Here is a 26,836-nt window from a genome sequence, read left to right as displayed (position 1 = left end):
GCAGCCCTGCGTGCACTCCGAATACGGACCGTGGCGCCACTGGAGAGACGGACAGGGCAACCGTCGCGCACTGGTTAGGCTCTTCTCTCTAAAGCGCCACTTTGCAAGATTGAAGGCACGGTGAGGGTTTCAGGTCGGCCCGTCCCGAGATTGAGGACTCGATGACCGGCGCCGGGTACTCGCTCGAGTGCCGGACATCTGCGCGCATGCTTTCGTATACTGTGAGGAGGACAAACTGAATGACGCACGCGACCTTCATGAACATTTGTGCCACCGCGAACTTTCCTGCTCGCATAATCTGTTGTCGAAGCAGCCTTCCGAAAGTCTGTGTAGATGCGCCTTCGGTATCTGGTACGTAATTATTAACAGAGCCACCCTCGGCCTTTAATTCATATCGACAAATGTGATAATAATAAAACATCGGTGACTCTCACGCGTACGCGGGAACCGGTTACAAGCGAATCCTTCCTTGATGTTTGTTGATATGTCTTCACTTCTAATTTTCTTCTCACTGCTCTCGTCCCATTTCGTTCGCTTAACTTTTTCTCGTCCAGGCTCGGCGGCTTCTGCTGCCGGTTTCTTCATTGCTTGCCTCTTGCTCTGCTTGCCTATTCGGGCACCTGCACCTGCTCGGTGTAAGGTGCCTCGATGCGCGCGCCCCGCAGCAGAGAGCGCGCGAACCGAGGCACTCAGTGGCAGCCTCCCCCGCTCCTCGGCGAAGTGAATTTTCTCTTCTGGTTCACGTACCTCTCTGCATTTCCCCTTTACTCTCTCTCTCTCTCTTTGTCCTCAGTGGAACATACCCACTCCGGAGAATCGATTAACCATGCTCACGTGCCCAGTGGGCCACCCTATTGCGTAATCGACAAGACAGAAGCGGCCAGCAGCCGAAAAGTGAGGCGAAGGGGCAAAAAAAGTTTCGCTTTAATGCGTGTACAATGACGGCTTTTATGCATTGCTTTGCTTTTTCCGTCGACTTTACCACTGCTGCTGCTGCTGCTGCTGTCGCTGTCTTGCTGTCTTGCATGGCGCGTCGGGAAGTGGATGAAATCGTGCATAACGGGACGCGGTATGGAGGCGTCCGCGAGCCCTTTCCAGCGATACCTTCGTGGGCGCTCCGCCACAGTGTCCTCTGAACACCTCTGGTCGTGGTCACAATGCTCGGAACTCTAGCCCTCAACACAACGCCCTCTCGACGTCAGTACTTACGCGTTTGCAGCGTAAGAAAAAAAAAAACATTGCAGAAGCTGCAGCTGACTTTTGTACTGCGACAGCCAAGAGGGGAAATAGAGTGGTAGAAAAAGGAAACAGGGGATGCGTAAAGCCAACTCTTTGACAAAACAGGCCAATAACAGCTACTCTTCATTCGTGGCAGCTTGCATACAGGGGATTATCGAGGAAGAACGGAAAGGCGGCGTCAAAAGGCATGCTTTGTTTGGGTACGTATCTTCAATAAGAGGAACTCTACGACTAGACATGGCAACAGTTGCGGACAAATTGTAAAAATTTCAATCAAAGGTACGATACGGCCTGTTTCTGCTATTTCTGAAAAATAATCACCAGGCAAGTTCGTAATGCGGACAACAGTCGCACGGCGTGCACATGCGAAGCCGTACTAAAGCACCGCAGCGTCAACACGAAAACAAGCAAGCGGCTGTCCAGCGAATCAACACTTGAGCCACGGTGCGAACCACGGTGTTCACGAGAAGTTGAGCGATTGCGCAGCTCGTTTGATGCGGTGCAGGCAGTGCAGCGTGACATTCGAAACGAACGCCAAGGTGCAGACGCGGTGCGGGCGTCATGTTTTGTCCGACAAATGTGCACGCAGGGCGTAAGTATGAGCGGTCCTGAGCTGCTGGTAGGATTGCCTTCTGAAGCTTAAATACTTCCGCCCTTGCGTATATACACGCCAGAGGCACGTAAGCGGGGTTTTAACGGCACTTGCGCATGTGCGCCGTGTCGTCTACGGCGCTGCAGCTTCGCCGCTGTACGTCTGCACCAAGTCGGCACCGACAGTAGAGAGGGCGCAGCAAAATCGTGAACTAGCCCGGCACCTCTCCTGCACTTTTTGGAACGAACGGCGTGGGTCAGGGGGTGCCATTGCTGCACCGCTCAAACGAATGGCAGGGTGCAGCCCCCCGCGACCTGGTTCTGGTGGTGCGGGCGAATCGAACATGCCTAAGGCCGCGAGCAAACACACCTCGCTGTGTGTTTTGTGTGCTACGTAGACAAACACAAGTGGTGCACGCAGGGCCACATTTAACATCACATCAAGGCTGTCGTATGCCGTCAACATCACCGCCGAATATCGTCAATGAACGCAAAGAGTACAGAAAGCTTTGCCTGCGTGTTTGCCCACGTAGTACACAGAACACAGAGAGACGTACCTTTCATTCACTCATTCTTTTACTGAAGAAAACGCAAATGAGCATTGCATTCTGACAACGCATTTTCTTTTTCCCGTGTCGTGTTAAGTGAACTGCCGCGAGGGAAAAGGGGTAAGGTTAATCATCCGTTTCCTGATTTCATCGGTACGTGACCAGGTTGTACGCTTAAATTGACCAGGTTGTACCCTTAACCGTGACCAGGTCACAACCGTGACCAGGTTGTACCCTTAAAAAGCCCCTTAAACTTCGTAAACTAGCGACACTCTCCTCCTCCGCCCTCCCTCCTCCTCGTTTCTCCTCTCTATCACGCTCCCTCCTCGACCGTGGCACCAACTACACTGCTCGAGCGTAGCAACGGCGCCAACATGCGCTCCTCACTGCTCAGTAAACGCTTCTCGAGCAAAAATGGCGCTGATGTACGGCGCGAGGGCCCACGTGATGCTATTAGGCCAACAGCGACGCGGCGTCGGCCAGAGCGCGCGAGGAGGAGACGGCATTCTTCAAAGCGTGGCACTACTTTACGAAGTTTAAGGGGTTTTAGTTGTACCCATTTCCTGCCTCCTCTCTCTCTCTCTCTACTCCGTCTCTGCTCTTGCGGGGGGGGGGGGGGGGGTGCGTCACATTTAATTACGGCGTGACGGAGGGCATAGTTGCCTCCTCCAAGGTGCGTCAGCGGGCATTACGGCCCCACTCTACCGAAACGTCGTAGACGGCGCCTATCTCGTCTCCCGCATCCATGCCGTCAGCTCTCAACACCCCTCCCCCCGCCCCCCTCCCCTGATGCGCCGTGCAAGGCAGCAGCAGCAGTGGCCAAATCGAAGCAAGAGGCAACGAAAGCTTTCAAGCAAGGAGGATCGCACCTGCTCGTCTTCTCCGAGATGTGCACCTGCAATTCTAGTGGTTTTTCTTCCCGCTGTTGCACAAAAATGCGCCGCACCGGCGCGAGGAGCGTGCCCGGGCGCTGTTATCGGAGAACCAGTCTCCCGAGCGAGAGCGTGATCGTGTATGCAAAACGACGCAGCTTTGCTGTGCACGCCGATCGACCTCGTTGTATGGAAGCGATTCACGGCACGATTTGGACGAGCGATCCACCCTGCTTGGTTTCATACGTCGAGGAGGAGGCCAAGCCACGTTTGATGCTGTTCTTCCTCTCTATCTCTCCTTATTTATTTACTTCATTCTAAAAGCGAGGATGCCAAGAAACCGAGCGAACTATACAGCAAATCCTGCTTAGATCGAGGCAGAGAGACCTGCGTGGTGCGCCTCTGCTGAAGAATTTAACTTATAGCTTAGCGTAAATAATGCACTGTGAAACTGCAGTGGAATCCTTCCGATGGACTGGCGAACGCCAAGGGTAACGAGGGCAGCCACCGCCCGGGCGTTTTTCATTGCTCGCAGCAGCCGCGGGGCGTTTGTATATGCGCGCGATGGAATGACATCCTCTCGGCGGAGCGCAGCTCCGCATAGCAGAGGACGAAAGGCGAACGACGAAGACCGTCGACATATCGGTGCAAGTTTAATCATTTTGAGCAATCCGGTGCCTCCTACATTGCCTGGTTACTCGCAATGCGTGAGCGCTACGCGTAGAAGGAACGCTGACTTAGCTAATATGCGTAGTAGTAGCGGTAAACAACTTTATTTCGGAAATCCAGTGTTAGAGCCAAGTTAACCTTTCCACGCACCCGCTACGGTGCCACAGTGTATGTACGGCTGAGCACGAAGTCGCGGGTTCAATTCGCAACCGTGGCTATAGAATGCAGTTTGAATGCGCTAGCATCCGCATGCCGATTCCCGACGCACATTGAACAAGCTGAAGAGATTGAGAGAGAAAGAAACGCAGGAAGGTTGACTAGACTTCGTCCTGGTTTGGCAGGTAAATACATCCTGCACGCATGCGGGGAGGGAGAGAGACGATAGGTCTTCTAACAGATCGCACGCATTACAAAAGACGATGCGTGTACATACAGCTGCGCGCAAGTTTCACGTATAGAAGAGGTCGTATGGCTACACGAGCTGTGAGGAAAAGCTCCCAGAAATTTTGCTTCGGTAAAAGACTGATCAAACGCCACCTTTTGCTTTTGCTTCTTATCTGCAAAAAAAAGAGTAAATTCCACATTGCTGAATGCAGTTTAACACATTTGCTTATTTCCATAGAGCTTTCAGCGATGGCACGTGCATGCCCATCCAACGCCCCTCGTGTCGAGCAGCAAACTCGACAGAGTCTATAGGTAATCTCCCTGCCTACCTCCCCTTCCCCCTCTCTACCTCTCCCTCAACCACGGTTATCTGTTAGTCAAGTCTCTTCCGTTAATGCGCACACAGAAGCAAGAACATGTGCCATATTCCGCCCACGACACACTCCGTTTTGTTCCGCTATCTCTTCGCGCGCTTTGTTTTCTCTATCTCCCATTTGAGCCACGTTGGAGTGCTCTTCTTCGCACACGACAAAACTGGTCTCCAATTAACTAAATTACACGGATGTTGACACAATTCTGCGGAAGAACGACTCAGACGCCGCAGAGAAAGGCGTAACAATGGTAACTCCGGTTTCGAGTGGACAACAAGCGGCGGAGTGCCACTGCCAGTGCTATGGCACGCGTGAAACCGAAATTACCGGCTTGCGCAATCCGTGAAAACGTCGGCAAATGACGCGTAGCGCGGGAAGAGTCGGAGACGTGCGTGGCCGCCGTGCCTCGGCCGCTGTCCGGGACGGAAAGGACGAAACGCCGCGGGCGAGTCTTCTTCTTGTCGTTGTGCGCGCCCACCGCGTGCGCTGCAGCCCCGACCGAGAGCGTCGCGAGAGAGAAAGAAGAACGTGCAAATGCGCAGCTGCGCGCCTCCGTGTAAGCACAGCGTTTACAGCCAGGACCGCGTTACATCGTTCGTAACGTTGTTCCATAGTTGTGCTGACGCACTTTGCACTTACACAAATGGTCAAATTCTGCGACGCAATAGTTACAAAGCGAGGAAAAAGCGGGATGCGTGACTCGAGCTTGAGAAATGTATAGCAATTATCCTTTCATTTTGTGCGTGGTTGTGCTGTAAGAAGTTTAGCGCGCTGTTATACGTAAGCAAGCGGATGCTTCCAATTGCACTAGGTACGGTGGATCGTTTTGCAATTGAGAAACGAAGCCCAGAGCTTACATCACTCGTAACTTTCACACTGGTAAAAGGATCGTGTAATAAATACATAATTCGGGCTATCAAACACTCCTAATTATTGCTAACCAAGTACTTGCCTGGCTTGCAAGTGCTTAAACAACTTTGTTCCCTATAATCCACTAGAACCGACTGAAGATACATGAAGCTTTGAAGATTGACACTTGAAGATGCATGTAACTGGAAATCGAGCTTTGAGTCCACAATAACACCAAGGTATCGCACATGGGCATCACGAGATATTTTTCCGCCAAGAGTATAATTAACTATAAGTGTCTCGTGCTGTCTAGTAAGAGACAAAACAGAAGTTTTCTTAATGTTCAGTTTAAGCCTATTCCATTTCTCTACGTTGCCAATGTCAGCTTGCAATATCGCGGAGGTCCTCTAAATTCTCAATCTTACAGAATAATTTTAAATCATCTGTAAAGAACAAAACCTTCGAGTTCATAACATGTTGCGGGAAATCATTGATGAAAGCTAGGAACAACAACGCCCAAGGTCGGAGCCTCGAGGCACTCCCTATGATGATACAAATTCGTCGGACGCACAACCACAAAATTTGACCAGCAGATTTCGGTGGCTGCCAAGGGAGCGTTTGAGCCATTTGCAGTACATGGGGCAAAGTCCGTAGTTTTCAATCTTCATTAGACGTACCTCGTGTGAAACCGTGGCGAAGGCCTTATTCGTGTCAAAGCCTACCTGACCACGATTAAACACGTTAAGGCCCACTGAATCCAAGTTCACGCGGCCTCCCCGTCACCACGGCTGCACAGAAATGAAATTCTTCGCCGGAACGATGAGCGGCAACGGAGCCGGCTGTTGAAGAAGACGACGATGCTCGAGCCATTGTTGTTGATGATGATGGTTTATTATTATTATTATTATTATTATTATTATTATTATTATTATTATTATTATTATTATTATTATTATTATTATTATTATTATTATTATTCACTCTTGCCAATGAATGGCTCATACCCCAATGAGTGGCAACGGAGCCAGCTGCAAGCGTGACGACGAACGTGTGAGCATGTGGCACGAGCGCGTTCGCACGGTTGCGCCGAGAGGCGAGGGTTGTTCGTGGACGACGGAAACGCCCTGGCGACGTGCAGCTTCGCTGTAGAAAGGGAAGCCACAGATGAGGGAGTGCTGAGACAGAGAAAACGGAGAAAAAAAGAGGAGAAGCCACAAGGAAGGAGCTACAGTTACAAACCTCTTGCATGTATACTTGACGGCGAGAGGTCAGATCAATACCCATAAACTATGCGGCTGTCGTGAAGGCAAGCCCGAACACACGTATACATACAGAAGAACTTGTCGGGAAGGAGATAGAGAGAGAGGTAAAAGGGAAAGCTTTGTAAAGCGATCTTATGTGCTGAAAATTTTCCCTACAAATGGGATATATAGTGCTAACTATATGTCAGTATAGTAAATGGTTGTACAATCAGAGATTAGAAGCTTTGCAGCCCATGTTTATTTGCAGTGACCGGTCTTTCCGTGGATGCGCTTCCCGAAGGCCAGTGGACTGTGACCGCAGGATTCAGCTAACTAGAATGTATTAATTATTCTTGTTTGTAGTCCATATGTCTCAACGCAATTATAGGTTGCCGCTGGCAGGTCGTTGCATGCTTTCCCGATAACTGCATTCTACTTTTTATTCATTGAAGTGTCATACGCTTTTTCGTATTCGATAGGGGAAGCATACCCGGAGTCGCTCCTTTCCATCACTTTAGAGAATTTTAGCACTCCACTTCAGCTGTACCGGTATACAGCTGGCGCTTCGGCCACCTATACCGATTTCGCGCAGGCTATAGATAAATCACGTGGCTCATGCACCCTGGCACATGGCTTCGCTATGGGTGGTTCGGTAACGTTAAGAGGAAGCTTTAGCTCGGGCCCAGCTCCGACGCGGCCTATTCAAATACATCTAAAACGCAAAAAAGTTTTTTCTGAGTTAACCCCTCGGCCAATTTTAATGAAATTCGTTGCATTCGAGAGAGAAAGCTAAATTCTAGTGACTGTTGGAAGCGGAATTTAGATTTAGTTTCTCAATTTTGTTACAAAAATTTTCAAAAATTTCAAAGTTTGAAAAACACAGAAGTACGAAGTTGACCAATTCATAGCTCTGCTTCAAGAACAGATATTGTAGTTCTGTAAACGGCATACATTCGATCATTGAAAACGGACAAATTCTATATGTCATTTTACATCTTACGTGAATTTGTTACGTTGTTCACAAGGGTTCTGAAAACGCTGTATTTCCATATTATTAAACATCTTTTAATTCATGCGTAACATATCAATTTTGTCCGCTTCATATACACTATTAGATTCAATTCACAGAATTGTATTATCGCTTTTTGTTGCTGAGTTACACAGTTGCAAATTTGATAGTTTCGTTATAGGAAAATGTTCGATTTTTGACAATTTTAAATAAAATATTGACAACCAATTCCTAAAATTCCAAACCACCAGTCATTAAATTTAAAGTATTTCTTTTACATGGAACAAACCTCGTCAAATTTGGTGCAGTGGTTGCCGAGAAAAACGACGTCTCCTTTTATATATGTTTAGATAGGAGCACCCGAGCTAACTAAAGCTGCCGCTGAAGTAGCATCGGTACGGTGCCCTATTATTTCCTTTTTCAAAAAAAATCGACGCGAACGGACTTTCCTGTTTCGCGTGTATAGCCATAGCACACTGCCCGTGCGTCGCTGCGCGACGAGAGCGGCACGGCACGCCTGCACGCGAAGGGCGGCAAGCGCGGCTCTGCTCTGCGCGGTGATCGCACGCGGACGTGCCCTCGGCCTCGCTGCACCAGGCGCGCCTCTTGGGCGACGCACGCGCGGGCGTAATACGCGCGTCTCGCAGCCCCCGAGTCACGGCTTCTCGAGAGCGGCGCTTCTCCGCCTGTGAGGGCCGCTTCGAGTGACCTGCCCGCAACTTATTCTCGGTTTCAGTGCAAGCGTGCACGGCCAACAAAGCTACAGAATAGGCGGGACATTATAACACGCAGATTAATTCGCAAAGCTGTACGCTCGCAGCATTTGTCTGTGACTGACAGGTACCCCGGCCTGCGCGTGTGCAGACAAGTAGTCATTAACCAGGGTGGAGAAAGACGAATAACAAAGGATTTCCGGTAATATTTCAGTTCCCGACGAATCACTGACGGGAGACCTTCCGAAAATTTGCTCGACAATGCGATCTTTTCCGCAGTACCGTGTTATTAGGCTGGTTCCTGCATTAGGGAACTTGTCGTCTCGTAACTTGGTCCATACTCTCATATTGGTCGTGTTGTTAGCGTTGTTGCTGCTACCTTTCAAATTGACCTTTTAAGTCAAGGAAACACATAAAAACTGAGTTTGTCGCCATTGCGCTAAACGCTTGTGCACTTGTGCCGGCACCGGCGGCCGGCGGCAGCACACATTCGTGACGCAGGGATCAATCAATCAATCAATCAAAGTTTATTTCACCAGAAAATTCTGGATAGTCTTCAGGGCTAAAAGCTGCTCTAGGCAGCTTGACTGAGTCCCTGAAGACCCTTACATTGGCAGCATCCGACGTTCACAGCACATATATGCATATTAAATCATAATTATAACATGTGAGCAATACTGTAACAAGTTTGCGTAAGGCTCACTTGAAGTTAACATACAGAGTTACAGCAGGGTTCACATCAATTGTTTTATACAGCATAAAATAAACATCATCGTTTAAAGACTTTTGACTGTACAAGGAAAAAAAGAAAAAAATGTAAATAAAAATAAAATTCTGTTTATTTAACAGGTTTCACAAACAATAAAGAGTAAAAATAGCACTGATAACAGACATCGCGCAACGATGACAGGACCAAAAAAAAAATGCAATAAGTACAGGATGGGCAGAAGCCACGTAAACAAGACACATGCACGCCATTCCAAAGATAACTATGCGACCTCTATTTACAACATTGATGTGAAGAACTGACATAGCTGCCGTTGTCTAGCAGTAGTTAGTTCAGGGATGGTATGTGTGTGTGTATATATATATATATATATATATATATATATATATATGACATGACAACAGCAGACACGGCTGAAGCATCGAACTCGCCCTTCGTATATAAAATTACCGAAAATCTTGACTGTGATTCCAGTAACGTCGTGTACAAAATTCGATGCGAGGTGTGTAAGCAGGAATATATTGGCCAAACAGAGACCCCTTTTCGCCTGCGGTTTAACAATCACCGCGCGCATGTGAAAAGCCTCCCCAATTTACCCTTCTCCAGGCACGTTCGGCTGCCAGATCACTCCTTTGAACGCGTGAGCGTTGTGCTCTTGCAATCTGGTTTCCAACACACCCGTGCACGCGAGCAGAGAGAATCTTTTTTCATCCATAAATTTGGAACGTACACTAAAGGAATTAATGAGAGTCCGGGGCGGATGACGTGCCTCCGGGATATGCCGTGAAAGCGCGTGGGAAACGCGAATACATTCTATGTACTCTAAAATTGAGACGCTGGCTATTCACTGCTTGCTCACCCCTCCGCATGCGCCTCAAGGGGGCGAGTGGAAAACCAATAAATTCAGTTCCCTGGACCCTGCCACTGAAGTGGTCATTCGGAGTGACCTATTGCCCTTCCTGAAATACGCACGTGCTGACTTGATGTCAGTTGTCTGTTAAACGTTCAAAAATTGGACCACAAGGAGGCTATTTAACTCGACTCCCTAAATCTAAGCCCATGGGCGCACTTGCTTTGCGAATCCCATGCATATATTCTGTTTTGGAACTATTTTTTTCTTTTTTTCGCACCGTAGCTGGACCACAAAGCTGCCGGAACGGGCCGTGCCTTGTATATTTGTACTGTGACACTGTGTTTCTTTCTACAAGTTGCCGCTCTTCTGTCTTCCTTCTGGGCCCCTTCTCTATTGTGCCCCCCGCCACCCGCTCCCGCTACAACGGCAGCCCACGCACTGGAGCTGCGGAGCGACCGCTTTCTCCCTCCTTGCCTCGGGTGCACGGGAACCTAGCTGCCGCTACTTCCCGCCCCCCTCCCTCTCCGTCTTACGTCTCCCTCCTCCTGAGTGCTTTTTTCTTTTCCTTTCCGTTTTCTTTCTCTCTTCCTTTTTCCTTTTTTTTCTTTTCTTTTTTTTCCTCCTCACACACCTCCTTGCTCTAGATACATGTGACTCCGCCTTCCTCTTGCCCTGCATAGCTGCCAAAGGCCGCTGTAAATCTGCCAAGGCGCCGAAAATCAATCAATGTCACAACTGTTCCTCTCGGATTGATGTATGTAAGAACGACCGGGTACCCGGTCTGGTGTCTTCCCTACCACGGCCGAACTGCCATTTTTTTGTAAACCCTGACGAAGATCGGTCCACCGATCGAAACTGTCGAAATTAAATACTTGTTCTGTTTACCTTGTAGCACCACTCAAGTTCTTTACGTTTGAAAGGTAGCCTGAAGAAACCCTCTTTGCCTACTATATATATATATATATATATAATTAGTTGAATAAACGAAGGAGCACACTCACGAAAAAAGCATATATATATATATATATATATATATATATATATATATATATATATATATATATATATATATATATATATATATATATATATATATATATATATATATATATATATATAATATACTTCTTATATAATATACACTTCTTGCTGGAAGATGGGTAGTGACTTCAAGGACTGCAGGGCCCAATTTACCGTTGCCAACTACTGGCGATTTCCCGATTCTCAATACGTCCAATATTCAGGCTTCTTCTTGCGAAACAAAAAAAAAGTTAATAGGTTATCTTAGGCTACTTACCGACAATGAGCGTGATCGTGATTGCGACGATGGGCCCCAACCTTGGCACGTGGCCCCAATGGGGGATGGGTCGACTATCGGGAGTATGGAATAGACGCTGTATGTAAAAAGCAAATGTGGCAATTAAACGAATACACAAACATGAAAACTAGGAAAGGAAGAATAGCGTGTAGTTGATTAACCAAGTGATAATCTGTCGAGAATTGATTGATAATCAATTTTCAGATGCTACGCAACCTTCAGTCGTGCTTTCTTTCACTATTATGGGCCGCTATAACGTAAAGCTATTCCAAAGTTTTCTATTCCGATCCTGCAATCAGCCCTCCACGATCTGTCAAAAAGCTTTCACTCCACCCCACTTGGCCTGTCTGTCATGCGACGTCACGAAAATGGGGAGAACGCCCGTATGATGTTATGTATACACACTGATTATGCATGATTAGACCAAACGAAAGAAAACTAATTATTTCTGATTCGGCGCCTTTCTCGCCATTTGCCCTCTGCTATTGGTCAAACGTTTTCAGGCTAGATCCGCTTCGCCTGTCTGTCACGCGACGGTATGAGACTGCGAGAACTCACCTTGTCAAAGTGACGTTTACGCTTTAAAGACACATTAATACGCCGAACAAAAGTGAATTTTTTTTCTGAATATCTGAATAGCCGGGCACTGCCCCGTTCCGAGAGGAATAGTAGATGGCTGCCCGCCGATCGCTCTGGCGCTGTGTACTCGGAGCTGCCGGGGAGCATGGATTTGTTTGAATATAATAAAATTAATAAATATAATAATATAGAAAGAGTCAGTGAAGGAGTATACTCACAGGGGACCTTGATCAAGAGAAGAAAATTTACAGAAAAAGAAAAAAATCATGAGCCATTCCACTCTGAACTCATTTATTACCTTGATGAGTGGTCATTATTTCACTCGCAACTGCAATCATGCATTCTTCGATAATGTCAAATTGATGCACGTACGTGCATCAATTTCAACGTACGTCATCAACGTACGTGCAGTCGGTTGTGCCGGATCGTTGTGGCATCGCAAGAGATATGTCTGCAACACGGAACGCGTAAACCACTCCCTTTTCGGTACCGACGCATCCACATTGAAATCACCGACAACGACAACAGGGGTAGCGTCATCGTAGCTAATTCACGCGAAGTCAGTAGCCACGAACCTTACGGGACTATGATTCGTTGGATATTTTGCTTGCCTACGGGGGTATGAGCCATTCACGATGAGATTTTCGTCATGCTGTTCTGTATGTTGTATGCATGATTAGAAAGTCCATATGTTCCCACACATCATTCAATCCAATGGTTTACCGCTCACGTAGGGTCGGTCGAGGGTGCTCCCCTGAACCTCAATGAGTCTGCTCACGAGGCTGCGCGTGACCTCACCGACCACGCTTCCTCTATAAGGAACGCTGACTCTCCTTCTCTCTACAGCCACAGGGACGCTAACGCTGCTCACAACGAGATTATTAAATTTTTCTACATGTCTAGAAGGCTCTTTCCACCCCCTCACCCCAAATTGAATAGGGCGCAAGCCGTTTCGCTTAAACTTTTACAGACCAGCACATATCCGTGTCTGTCCGTTCTCCACGAGGCTTACCCCGACGTGTATTGCGCCGACGCCTGCCCGTCCTGCGGGCAGACCTCCACTCTAGCGCACATGCTCTGGAGTGCGGGTCGACATACCCCAAGTTCATCAAGGAGGAGTGGGACTCACTTCTGCGTAGTCCCGCCCAAGAAAAGCAAATCCTGGCTGTCCGGCGTGCCCGCGACCGGGCCGGTGGGCTAGACCTGCCGGTGCCGACGTGGAACTAACCGGGTGCGCGACGAGTTCGCGTCCTCGCCTGACCTGAAATAATGTTTCTTCACTCACTCACTCAAGCACTGTTCGCTTCACTTTGGTGAGCGCTTGTAGGCTCTGCCTTATGGGCCTATGATAAATTGCATTTTTGCTTGCTTACGGGAGTACGAATGCTTACGGAGGTACGAGCCATTGATGATGATAGTTTTTTGCTCACGGAGAACAAAAATGCACGGGACCCTAGCCATATACAGCTTCAATGCAAAGTGGGTGGGAGTGCATACGGCAGGCATATATTGCCTGATCCAGATTTGAAGCCTTACCACTATCATTGAAGAAGAAAAATGGTTGTTACGAACTTCCAACCGGTGCCGCCAGTGTTACGAACTTTGCACCGCTGCACCACTATTACGACTTTGTGGTCCCGTAGCGCTCGTCACCCGTTTCGTGACAGAGCGTTGGTAGCGAAGACTCCGAGCCAGGCGTCGATGAGAATAACAAAAGGGACTTTATACATTATATACAGGTTATCATACAGGACATGAACGGGTCGGCACTGGGGCCGAGTGCTCACAACAAACGCGACTGTTCTCGCACGACGACGTCCGGCGAAAACGCGTGACACATCTCACCCCAGTCGGGAGCGACACTGTCTCCCGGTGGGTCGGCGGATCCTGTTTTCGAGGCGGCCTCCTCGCCGCTTTATAATCCCCGAGAACCATTGTCACTCAAACGGCCCAATACAAAGTCAGCACACGACGGTCGTCCGAGGGGTCCAACCAGCGACCGCGCTGGCCACCCGGTTCAAAGTTCGCGCGCGTGGTGACCTCCATGCAAAAGGAGGTGCGGCGCCGGGCTGTCTGGCACACGCCGACACGTCCGAACACGCTGCTCACCGAGGCTTCTCCCGCAGGACACCGCTGCCTGACGGCTCAGCATCTTGCCTTGTGAAGGGAGAATTAGGGCGCTCGCAGGATAGATTCTGCATCTTGCAGATTCGGAATCCGGGCTTGTGGTAATGGCACAACAGCATCCCCGCCCTCAGATAAGGCGCCGGGAAGACGAGCTGCCTCCACGTGGCTCGGATGCCAGGCGCGCACGTTCGTCAGGCTCGTCCAAGTTCACGTCCAGTGTCGGGACGCCAGGTAACTTCACGTGCCCAGGTCCGACTCGCCAGGACAGGAGCTCTGCTCACCGCGTTGTCGCCAAGGCACCTCGACCAGCTCCGCTCGGGTCGTTCCTAAGACCTTGCTTCTCGCCACTGGTCCCGGTTGGTCGTTCTGCAGCTTGCAAAACCGACCGGCAAAAGGCAACACCCAACACGAACAAGTGCCCTCTGTCTCCCGTCAAACACCAGACAAGGCCATAATTCAAATCAACCTAACTAAATTGCTATCCCCTTTTGCTCCCGCTGCAACAAGAGGCAGGTGTACGATCTAGCACACAAGGCTCAAACAATCAGTTTTCAAATTAACAACCCACCAAAATAGAAACAATTAATAATCAGCAATAATAATGACAAATAGAATGGTCCCCTTGAAATCGCTTTGGACCGAAAACATACTACTGAGGAAGCAAATGAGGTCATTCATTTTTCCCGGCGATATTTTCGCGGAATCCGAAGCTGCTTATATTTGCGACCCTGCTTATCCGTGTAGCGGCGGTACAATAAGCCAGATTCTTTGCCAAATGAAACCCTCTTTTTTTTCACTCCCCGTTTTACGCTCTTCCTCAGATCGGCTAATGAACAGTCTTCCTGTTGCTCGCGAATCCGAGTTTCCCTTTCAACTAGCCTGCTCCTGCCAGCTGGCGGAAACCGGAGCGAGTGTGGAGCCCGCGTCGCCTAATTGCGGCGTCGCGTCTATATCGCGGCTAGCACTGCACGCGTCACTCCCACTCACCTCCAGGACCCGCTCGCCTAGGCCAGCCTCCGAGCTCTGCCTCTCCCGTGACTGCTCGCCACTCAAGTTACCCTGATCGGTCCCTGTACCGCACCGCTGTTCGCTCACCGACGCTAAGTCAAGTTCCCTCGACAGCGGGCGCGCTTTGGCTCGCGTGGGGGCCATGTACGCCACGTCGGCAAAGAATGATTTGCCGTGATCCCTCAGCAGCTGCTCCGAGCTATTTGAGAAGAGGTAGGAAAATTGCTCCGGGAGGGCGGCTGACACAGCGGCTTCGGTGTTAAGTTTCCCAAATTCTCCTTCAATGATAACCGTTGCGATCGGTAAACAGACACTCTCCTTCTCGGCCACTTGCCGTATCCTAACGCACTCTCCCGTAAAATCACTCGAGGAGACGAAAGACGGGTGAACAACGTCCATAGTTGCTGCAGAGTCCCGCAGTGCTCGGCACTTCTTGCCGTTTACCTTAATTTCCTGCACATAGGGCTCCAATAGACGTATGTTCTTGTGAGTTTCCTGTATCGTTGCAAAAGCAATTCTCTCTGGGCAGCTTGCAGCGATGTGCCCTTGCTTTTTGCAATTGTAGCAGGTTAACGGTTTCCGTTTTTCAAAAGAACGCGTCATTTCGTTTCGCTGTTTCGGACCATCGGCATCATTCTGAGATGCATTCTGTCCTTCCCTTACAGTTTCTTTGGTAAAGGATTCGTCGTCCCGAAACTCGCGACGCGTGATTTGCTTCCGTTCGTCGGACTTCCCGGAAAACCAATCTCTCCTATCAGCTTTTTCTACGCGCACTGCCTTGCTGTGCAAGCTGCGGCGTGTGTAATACTCTTCCGCTAACTCTGCTGCCTTGTTTAGCTTAACATCCTTTAGCCTATCTTGCAGCCAGAGCCGGACATCCTCATCAATGCAACGGTAGAACTGCTCCAACGCGATGCATTCGACAATTTTGTCGCGGTCGTCGTAAACCTCTTCGCCCTTCAGCCATTCCACCAGGTCGGCTTTTAGACGAAACGCGAAGTCAACATTCGACTCCTTACCCTTTTTTGCATACCGGAACCTCTGCCGGAAAGCTTCGGGCGACAATTTGTACTTCCGCAGTAGCGCTTCCTTCACATCACTGTAGCTCTCAAACGCCTCTTTCGATAAGCAAGTTATTACGTCTGATGCCTCCCCAGGAAGCAACGCTAACAGATTCTGTGCCCAGAGGGATCGCTCAATGCTATTCCGTTCGCACACGTGCTCAAATTTCACGAGGTATTTGGCCATATCCTCTCCGACGACAAAGGGTGGAAGTTGATCGCGTATTCTTGGAACATTAGAAGTGAGACTAGGCGCTGGCGAGCTATTTCGGGTCTCCAACTCTTTCATTTTAAGCTCGTGCTCACGAATCTCTCTCCTTTCCTCCTTTTCCTCCTCGCGACGTTGCTGTTCTCTCCTTTCCTCCTTTTCCTCTTCGCGACGTTCCTGTTCTCTCCTTTCCTCCTCGCGACGTTGCTGTTCTCTCCTTTCCTCCTTTTCCTCTTCGCGACGTTCCTGTTCTCTCCTTTCCTGCTCGCAACGTTCCTTCTCCCTTTCCTCCCTTTCCCGACGTTCATTGATACCCGCCAAGGCCTCTGCGGCTTCCTCAGCCGTTACGTCCCCAGTCCTCATGACCTCAAGGATCGCATTCTTTCTTTTGGTTGAGCCCAACTCAATGCCCAACTCCTCACAAATTTCGAGAAGTTCCTTCACCTTGTACTTCTCCATCGTTCACACTGTCCTCCTGCTGTTTACCCTTTTTGAATATACCTGCCGTACGCTACTATAATGCTACTAGTAAGACATATGCAAGTATTTCACACACTGCCCTGTCTACCCCCTCAGCATACCCTGGTTTTCAAAACACTCTTACTAGGCTTGAAACACACAAGGTTATCACAATGCAACACCAAATCCTTCCCTAAGCTACTATAACCTGTGTCAGAGAAAGTCTGGTGTTTGAGGTAAACTTCAGGCACTCACCGCGCCGAGGTAGCTGATGCCGGTCAATCCCGTAGCTGCCATCCAGTGTTACGAACTTCCAACCGGTGCCGCCAGTGTTACGAACTTTGCACCGCTGCACCACTATTACGACTTTGTGGTCCCGTAGCGCTCGTCACCCGTTTCGTGACAGAGCGTTGGTAGCGAAGACTCCGAGCCAGGCGTCGATGAGAATAACAAAAGGGACTTCATACATTATATACAGGTTATCTTACAGGACATGAACGGGTCGGCACTGGGGCCGAGTGCTCACAACAAACGCGACTGTTCTCGCACGACGACGTCCGGCGAAAACGCGTGACACATCTCACCCCAGTCGGGAGCGACACTGTCTCCCGGTGGGTCGGCGGATCCTGTTTTCGAGGCGGCCTCCTCGCCGCTTTATAATCCCCGAGAACCACTGTCACTCAAACGGCCCAATACAAAGTCAGCACACGACGGTCGTCCGAGGGGTCCAACCAGCGACCGCGCTGGCCACCCGGTTCAAAGTTCGCGCGCGTGGTGACCTCCATGCAAAAGGAGGTGCGGCGCCGGGCTGTCTGGCACACGCCGACACGTCCGAACACGCTGCTCGCCGAGGCTTCTCCCGCAGGACACCGCTGCCTGACGGCTCAGCATCTTGCCTTGTGAAGGGAGAATTAGGGCGCTCGCAGGATAGATTCTGCATCTTGCAGATTCGGAATCCGGGCTTGTGGTAATGGCACAACATGGTGTACATTCAGTACATTTTACTGGTGTTGACATATGGGGCGGAAACTTGGAGGCTTACAAAGAAGCTCGAGAACAGGTTAAGGACAGCGCAAAAGCGATGGAACGAAAAATGTTAGGCGTAACGTTAAGAGACAGGGAGAGAGCGGCGTGGATCAGAGAGCAAACAGGGATAGCCGATATTCTAATTGACATTAAGAGAAAAAAAATGGAGCTTGGTAGTCCATGTAATGCGTAGGATGGATCACCGGTGGACCATTAGAATTACAGAACTGGTGCCAAAAGAAGGGATGCGCAGTCGAGGACGGCAGGAAACTAGGTGGGGGGATGAAATTAGGAAATTCGTATGCCCAAGTTGGAGTCAGCTGGCGCAGGACAGGTGTAATTGGAGATGACTGGGAGAGGCCTTCGTACTGCAGTGGTCATAAAGATTGGATGATGATGATGATGATGATGATGATGATGATGATGATGATGAATAGAAATTTTCGCGTGGCAGGATAACATAATCGAGCCCTTTCGGCACGCATACAACATCGCTCAGCAACTCTTAGTTGAGGATCCGTTCTGGTGACATTTTTAACCTTCCGTACGTTGCACGCCGCCGCGATTTTCGACCAGCCACCGCAAGCTAAGGAAGCGGATCGATCGCAGACGCAGGCACCACCGCTTCATCCGGTTATCTATTCGCTGTGCTGGCTCGACCCCATCGGAACCCTCTCCGCCTGAGCGTGCTCCTCGCCTCTTGGCAGCCAATTCGATTAGCAAATCTATTCAACGTAGTCAATGCTATTCGCTTTGAAAACAAAACAAAACGTGGCCTCTTATAAACGAGGAGCGTGTTTTACTGGGCTTTTCAAACAACACCGCGGGTTGCCACCCGATGCCTGTGTCGGTGCACATTTGACGTCAAGAGATTGCAATAACATATTAGAATAGTTTAGATTAGAATAGATTAGAATAGGGCCCATGGTGTCTAACTTCCTGACGCAATGTACATGTTCTGCACATAAGATTCCTTTCACTGATTATGAACAAAGAATCGGAGGAAGTTTCCCGTATATACCGCCGTCTGAAATTATATGAAGATGTAAAGTACGCCTATGTAACCTGTCAAAACTTCACACCATTAAAATTGGTGATTCACAAAACTATTTCGCCGCAATAGAAAAAAATGGCTGTGGCTTAGGTAAGGTTAAGCCCAGGATGCGAAGCATACTAGCCTTTATTTTAGTTGTTGAACCACTGTTTAGCCTGGTGAACTGCTGTTGCTTGGCTATATTTGGTTCGGCTAGACGAAGAAACAACTCATGCATTACTGCTTCGCCTTCAAGAGTGGAACGCGACAGCGTTCCCGTCGACCCGCCAAGGGGTGTAAGACAATGGGCTACAGGGCAGCGACTACGCGCCCCGCATTGGACGCGGTGAGCGTCGAGCAAAGCAGCGTTCGGCGCGGCAACGAAATGTGCGCCTGAGCAAGAGACGCACGCCTTAGAAACAGCTCGTTTCTAAGGCAACACCGAATTCACTAGAGGCGCTTTTGTACCGCTTTGAAGCATCGTACCCGTGGCTCAGTGGTAGCGTCTCCGTCGCACACTCCGGAGACCCTGGTTCGATTCCCACCCAGCCCGTCTTGCAAGAGTTGAGCCAAAGCCACTTCTCCTCTGTCGTGACGTCACGGTGTCACGTGGTTTCAAGGCGACACCGCCGCGCCTGAGGAGCTGGGTTGAGCTCTCGTAATATGCTTCGCATAAAAGAAAGTCATGCATTTCTTTCAATCCCGATGCACGGCGCGTATGTGTACGCGGCTTATTTTTTTTCAATTCTCTCCGTTGGTGAAAATAACAAATCGGACTTTGAGCTTCGTCAGATACGTGCTTCGACGCAGGGCGCGCATTTTCGCTATCTATAAGCGCAGGCACGGCTCGCCGGTAGAGAGTAAGCAATCACGCATGGTACGACGCGGACGACTGCCGTAGTCACAACTCACAGCTTCCACGGCGCCGCTGGAGATAAGTTCGAATCGGGATGACGCGAGCCTTTCATCGTGCTGGCTGTACGATTGAGAATAACGGAGTGTAACGCATTATTTCGCGCCAAGAGTTGACAGCAGGGGAATGCAAATCAGATTCTAGGGGTTTATGTGCCAAAACCACGATATGATTACGAAGCACGCTGTAGCGCTGGACTCCGGATTGATTTCGGCTACGTGGGGTTCTTTAACGTGTCCCTAATGCACGATATCAGCTTACTTTTTTTTTTTTCGCATTTCGCCCCCGTCGAAACGGAGTCGCCGCGGCCGGGATTTGATCCCGCGCCCCCGAGCTTAGCACTGCAACGCGGTAGCCACTACGCCACCACGGTGGGTACGGAAAATGCGACCAGATGTTTTCTGGTGGCCGCCACAAAACACAATCCCAAAACTGTTTGCAGTAATTGGAGGCGCTGAGGAGAAGTTGAAAGTAGCATGCAGAAGTACACGACGAAATTGCACAGGGGTTTCAAGATTTATAGAGTTTGCTGTGCTCATTGTCCGCATTGTGGTGTGTCCCCCTTTAATTGACGAGAGCCGAAAACAGGATCACTGGTAAGTCCACGTATGCAAATCAAGGGGGAAGCAATTGTTACGCCACACAATCTCGGTACCGGAGTCATTCCGTACCCTCCTTTCGTAGCGTAAGAAAGGAGAAGCGACAGAACTCGTAGTCAAGGCAGTGGACGGGAAAGCACCCAAATGTGGAGACGGTCAAAAAGGAATGCTCTGTTTCAAGGACGATTAGCTTTCACGGAAGTCAACGGGCGGCCGAGAGCCAGCGCTTATTTACAACGCGGGAGGCGGAGTGGGCGGAGCCCGGAGTATCGAGCTCGTGTGATCACACAGGGGACGAAACGTTCAAGCAGCTCGAACTTGCTCGCCTCGCCGTCTACCCTGCGGGCATTTTCTCAAGGTTTCGCGCGAGAAGACGCCACTGGCTGACACGCGCCTCGCGTGCCCCCGGTAATAACAGACCGCTGCCACGAGTGCGATGCATCGGCTTAGTTGGCGTCTTTCCGCGGAGCTCGGGTGACAGCGCACATGCAGGACAAAGTAACATGCGACGAAGACAAACGCTCGAATCTGCCACGTGTATAGCAGCCAAGCAGTTGAAGGGGCCGCGCCTCACATATTCTTGGCCAGCTCCTTCACTGTCGAGATCGAGTGTGGTTAAGAAGGTGCGCATCTATTTAATCTATCTATCTATCTATCTATCTATCTATCTATCTATCTATCTATCTATCTATCTATCTATCTATCTATCTATCTATCTATCTATCTATCTATCTATCTATCTATCTATCTGAGTTGTTGATCCCATACAGCGATACCGGTGGCGTCCGAACAAATGATAATGAGCGAAAAAAATGAAACACGTAGTGAATGGTTAAAAAATACGAACCCCAAAAGAGTAATTTAATCACCCAGCTTAACGTTTCTGGTTAATGTTTACTTTAAAGGTGATTTCGAAGACGTTTCGTGAACATATAAGTAAACAAGTTATAATCTTTAGTTGACGTCTACTAAGTCTTCTGATATAGTCTAGCCACAAGATACTCTTCGACGTCTTCAAACATTTCTTATCGATCAAAATAACTCCGTCAGCCAATGTCTGTCAACTTTGTTGTACATTTTGAAAGATTTCCGGCAGCCGCCTCGGAGGTGTGTGAAAATTGCTTCCTCTCCGGCCTTCCGGCTTGCTGATCACTTCGCTTCCTTCTCAATTTCACGAGGCTGGTCATAGTTTATTTCGTTGTAGTGTCTCATTCCGAGTGGTTGTTTCGGAGCACTACTGCGAAGCTTCAAACATCGTTAAACAACGCAGTTATGCCTTAGCGGTAAGATAGAAAGCACTCTCCTATAGCGTTAACGAAGCCGAAATACTACCACCGTCTTTTGTCTGGGTAATACAGCCTCATTGTAGTTTTACATAACCATCGGAGCGCGCTCCCGAAGCACAGTCGAATACGTCATCATTTTGCAAGTTTCCTTTATCTTTGTAGAGAACAAGGGACACGTGTATATTCCTGTAGAATTTACCTTTGTATTTTCTTCACTTAATCTGAATTCCCTGCGCATATGTTACCCACTGGAGAGAAAAAGCCAGCGACAAAGATGCAAGGCCGCGAACTACTTCAAAGCTCCGCTGGCACTAAAGTATCTCTATCAACCTGTTCGCGAAAATAAAAAAGAAACGAGGCACGTAAGGCCAGGCTCTATTTACTTTTTCTATCTCTCGCTTTGTGCTGCCATTGAGAGCGCAGGTACCTTTGAAAGAAGTGTTCACTTTCATAACAAGAATTTGTGCAATAAGCGCTCAAAATATCGTTCCCTTATTTCTGTATTCTTTTCTTTTTGTTACTGAGCTCATTAACTGTATGCTACTGCAACTGTCACACTAAAGAAAGGTGCTTTAATTGAGCTATATACGAGACACGCAAATGTGCCATTTTAACAAAGCATTTTCTTTTTTTCGCGAGAGCTTTCACTCCGTCTCACCAGTCCGCGTTCAGCGCCATAGCAATGAACAAGACGAGGCTGCATAGTTTGAGAAGAAACAAGTTTCGGCGTATCAGTTGTGCAGGTTTTCCTGGGTGAATATTTCGATGCCAACGGCACGAACAAAACGAGAAAATAATCCTCTTGTCGAACGAAAGAGTAAATCGAGCGAAAAGAAGGTCGCACTGTTCCTCGCCTTCGCCACCGACTGCGCGTAACGGTAATATCCAGCGACGCGCATCCATTATTCATCAGCTGACGCTCTGCCGTAAAATGGTTATGGAGCAGCGCGTTCTGCACTCACCGATCGGCGACGACTTGGGGAAAAAAGGAGATCCGGATTCTCGCACGGGCGGCGCCTGGCCTTCTTGGTCGAGGCGACAATGACCAAGACAGAAACCGGCTTTGCACAGAATCCACCACCGTCGTCGATGCGGAGGAGAAGACAATCGCAGTCGCGTCGAAGGCTGCTCGAACGGGAGCGAAGCTCGCCTCACGGCGTCCGATGCAATCCCAGCCGCTGGCAGGCGCCGCGCGCAGCTTTAGCTGGGACAAACACCGCGCGGACGTCGACGCTCGGGCAAGCTGGTGCGGCGAAGAGCGCTCCGATCACTGCTGCGCGCCCGATCTATCGGGGTGCCCGCTCAACCCACTTCTTGCGCGCCGAGAAGATACGGCGAGATCCCGAAAGCGGCAACGCTCGCTCGGGGTGGTGCTGCGGCGGAGAGAGTGAGGCCGAGGCTGTTTCAAGGTCGTCTTTGTAGGACACGTTTCCAGGGGCGATCCGCTGCAGCTGATGGTTTGGTTCGGCTGACGGACGGCAGCTCTTCTCTGGGCGGGCAGCGCCACTGGCTCTTTTCCTTCGAGCTCCTTATTACGGTCGTTTCGCGGGATACTCTTTGTCAGAAGCAGCGAGCGCGCGACGTCTGGATAAAGATAGGCCTCGGCAGGACGGCGGCTCGCCAAGCGCAGTCCCTGATTGGTCCGCCGCCTTCAGGATGCGCTTCACCGCGCGGAGAGATCCCGCACTGGGTCGGAGGACGAAACAAACAAACGAGCTATCACAGGCCTCGAAAAACGTCGTCAAATGACACGGTGCCTGCAATTCGGTCCTCGGATAGTAGTCGGCACGATTAGTTGATGACACGCAAACCGCAAGCACGACACGAGAAGCGGCGAGGACTCAGGATGAACCGAAAGATGCCTCGATGCCCTTGTCCTGATTAGTGCTGGAACGTTATCGGTGCTCAAGACTGTTTGCGGGCGACAGACGTGACTGAAAATCGTTTGGTAGATTCTGGCAAACAGCTGTCTAGGAATGGCTCTTGTTGTTTGCGGACAGAAGGAAACAGATCAAGAAATTCTTGCAGACAGCCTCGTCCAGGAAGAAGAAAATTCGCCCGCAACAGTGCTTCAAGCAATGTCGTCTCGCGCTCTTTACGCAGCAGGGCTTCAACACTCACTGCGGAATGCGCTCCGCCGTCAGCTTTCGGATGACCTTTCTGGAGGTGCCAAGCGACGGCGTTCCTTTCCCGTCAAATTGCAGCCGGTAGCATCGGTCGCTCGCCCTCTGCCAAGACGTGGATCGCGGCCGTTCGAACCGAGTGGTCCCTCCGGTAACAGGGGCGGCCTTCCCGCGTGACCACTCGCCGTTGTCGGTTGCCCCTTCGCAACAGCTGACTGCAGGAGCCGCGCGGCAGTGCGAGGCAGGGAGAGCGCGCGATGCACACCGGCGTCACCTCCGCGGGCTTCTGGCACGAGAGAGCGGGCCGACAGCGCCGGTGTAGCCCTACTTTCTTCCTTTTTTTGCTTCTTGGTGGTGCTGCCGTCGGGGAAGCTGGCTAGCGAAGGAGGCGCGCTAGCGGGGATCGAGCGGAGAGAAGGGCGGGTCGCCCGGTGACCACGTCACGCCGAGGAAGGGGGCACGGCGCGGCTGCTCGCGCGGCGTCTCCCCCACCTCGAGTCGCGTATGCCGGCACGTGCTGGCCCGGCCGTCCTCCTCTCGGGCCGTCCCTGCAATGGTCTCTTCCCCCTTCCTCTCAGAATCTAGGAATGGTCTTTGCTGGTTTCGTTCATCGCACCCACGCCGCCTGCCGATCCCAGTGCGCTGCTGCACCCTACGCGGCTCGTCCACCCTGCGTGCGTGGAGGTCCGGCGACCGACCGAGCCGTCACGACCGAGCTCGGCTCCGAGTCCAGCTTGGCGTGCGCGCGCTCGAACGCCTGTGGCGGAGCGTGGCCGGACTAATTTCACGATTCCTTCGGCACCGCGGCTCGCGCAGGCCTTCTCCGCGGCCGGGAAACTTCGCATTTTGTTACCGATTGACGGCTGTGCACAATGCCTGCGTTATTCCAGTGCATTAAAGTTAGTACCGCGTTATTGAAGTACGCAACAGAATTGCCTTCTAAAGCATCACTGTGATCCTAAATGGTAACGTAAACCGCTGCTCTCTTGACAAAAATTCGAGTAACCTCAGTGAAACCGCCGCAGATGCATGCGAAGAGCGCTCCTTTGCGAGGCAAGCCCGTCCGAGGCGCCTCGGTCTCTCGTGCACTAGAGTTACTGTATATGCTACCACATGCTACCTGTGGTAGCATATACAGTAACTCTATCGCGCACGCGACTGCAGCGCCCGAGAAGTGCGACGAGAAGTCACGGCCGGGCGGCCTTCGGGGCCCGAGAGAAGTGCGCGTGGTCTGTTGGAAAAGACTCCGGTTCACTCCCCTTGCAAATTCTGTGAAAGTGTTTTAGCCTTTAGTTTCCGCGCACAAGCCCGCCCGCAATAGACCAGTTTGTTTAGACTGCTTCGTTGAAGAGTGCTAAAGCATGACAATATACACGGTTATTGCATAATGTCTCATTTAAACACTGCAAAATCACAGTTTCTTGCACAATGACCAGTTTTATAAAAACTAAAGAGTAGTTGTTATTGTTGTTGCGTTTAACCTTTGTAAAGCGCGTAATTCTTTGTTTTTGTTTGGTCGTTTTCGTGTGCTCTATACATATTTTACAATGTCAGTGTGCCGTTCCCTCTCACACAATACTCCTAATTTGAGCCTGTGAGAAGTATACATTTAAGTAAATAAACAAATAATTGCCCAGGAGGCCATCACGAGGAAGTGGGTGAAGCAATGCACAAACATTGTGTCACACGTAGAAGCCCAACAACACGTTTGCATAACGATAGCGCTGAGGAAGAAATTCCTTGGATTTTGTCAAACTGATTGCAGCAGCTTTTAGGTCAAGACCCAGCCCATGGTATTTCCAGAAAAATAAATTCGTTACATAGAATTTGATTTCTCTATCCACAACACCGCAAGCATTACATGCATAGGTAAAGCCAGAAAAATAGGGCTGCTTATGCCAAAAACACATATACGTAACGAAAGCGTGCTTAATGCCTCTACAGACGTTGCCTCTGCAGATCTTAGCAGACAAGACACGTCTCCTGCTTCTTTTTTTTTTTTTCGTGCACTTTCAGAAACGTGCTTAAAGGGTTTCAAATGCTTCTAGAAACCTTGCGGAAGGAAACGCTCTTGCATTTCGACATGTTCTCTGGAATTATAATCTATATCTGAAGGCATTTGAAAGCATCTGCATGTCAGTTTGTCGGAACGGGAATTCATAACATCACAGAGAGAGTGAGAGAGAAGCAACTTAATTAATGGTCAGAAGAAGTCCCTTAACAGGGACTCCTTTAGTACGTGTAGGGTGGATCAGAACGGAAACAAGAGTTGAGCTGGTGAACGTATTCAGCTGCATAGCTCGCAGTGTGTGTGTTTGGGCAATAACATTTGAGCGAAGCTTTCTTTGATCATCCTATGGTTTCGCCTGAGTCGGTTGGTTGCTCGGTAGGTCGCTGGTGTGGTTCTCACCGAGTCGATTCAGCCTCTCTCTTAAAGAAAAAATAAACAAAAGAAAAAGCCAGTGTGGCTGCGCGATTCGCACTTACTTCGGCCTGAGTACACGGCAGCCCGATGCTCTAACCATTGAGCCCTGAAGGCATTTTTTTGTTTCTGTAGTTGCCACACGGAACAACACAAGCAGAGCAAAAGGTAGCACATTCGGGGTACCAGCCTCTAAAAACTGGATGCGCACGATCCCATCAAAACTCACCCATGTTTAACAATGCTTCAACTCTTGGAAGCCATTCTCGCATGCATCAAGCTATTCTTGACCCTACGCCAAAGAGCTCTTTGCGGATGGAGGCCATGTGCGGATTGTGGTGACGATTTCCATGCAATAGCACACCTGTCCAAAGCGGGGGGTTTGGCAAAGAAGCGGGCGGTACATTTCGCACCGTAGCCAGCTTGCTTTCAGAGAATCGCCGTGTGTTGATCGTTACTATAATGTTCATACTATGGCACATACTCACAACGGCCGACCTGCCAAGAAGCGTCCCTGGTACATTTAAAGTAAATAAGAATAAATGAAACAACACAAGCTGACATACGATTTTTCACATTGCGATGTAGCACGAGTGCCCGTGCCCGCG

General features: G+C 49.8%; 2 protein-coding genes across 4 annotated transcripts in view; one reads left to right on the top strand and one right to left on the bottom strand.

Moving 5' to 3' along the window:
• The window catches only part of LOC135904510 (carboxypeptidase D-like), a 175,136-nt gene extending 151,025 nt beyond the window's left edge, over positions 1-24,111 (bottom strand). For 2 of the 3 annotated variants that reach the window (XM_065435298.1, XM_065435294.1), the window contains exon 1: positions 22,646-24,111. The gene's annotated coding sequence lies outside the window, so the exon portion shown is untranslated. Of the gene's footprint in view, positions 1-11,363; positions 11,461-22,645 lie in introns of all 3 variants that reach the window. The other variant, XM_065435295.1, reaches the window with a different exon arrangement.
• LOC139056465 (uncharacterized) overlaps positions 1-26,836 on the top strand; it is a 125,957-nt gene that overhangs the window by 63,843 nt on the left and 35,278 nt on the right. The window lies entirely within an intron of this gene.

Source organism: Dermacentor albipictus, chromosome 2 (genome assembly GCF_038994185.2).
Source record: "Dermacentor albipictus isolate Rhodes 1998 colony chromosome 2, USDA_Dalb.pri_finalv2, whole genome shotgun sequence".
Taxonomy (NCBI): Eukaryota; Metazoa; Arthropoda; class Arachnida; order Ixodida; family Ixodidae; genus Dermacentor; species Dermacentor albipictus.
This window is presented reverse-complemented; position numbering and strand designations above follow the sequence as displayed.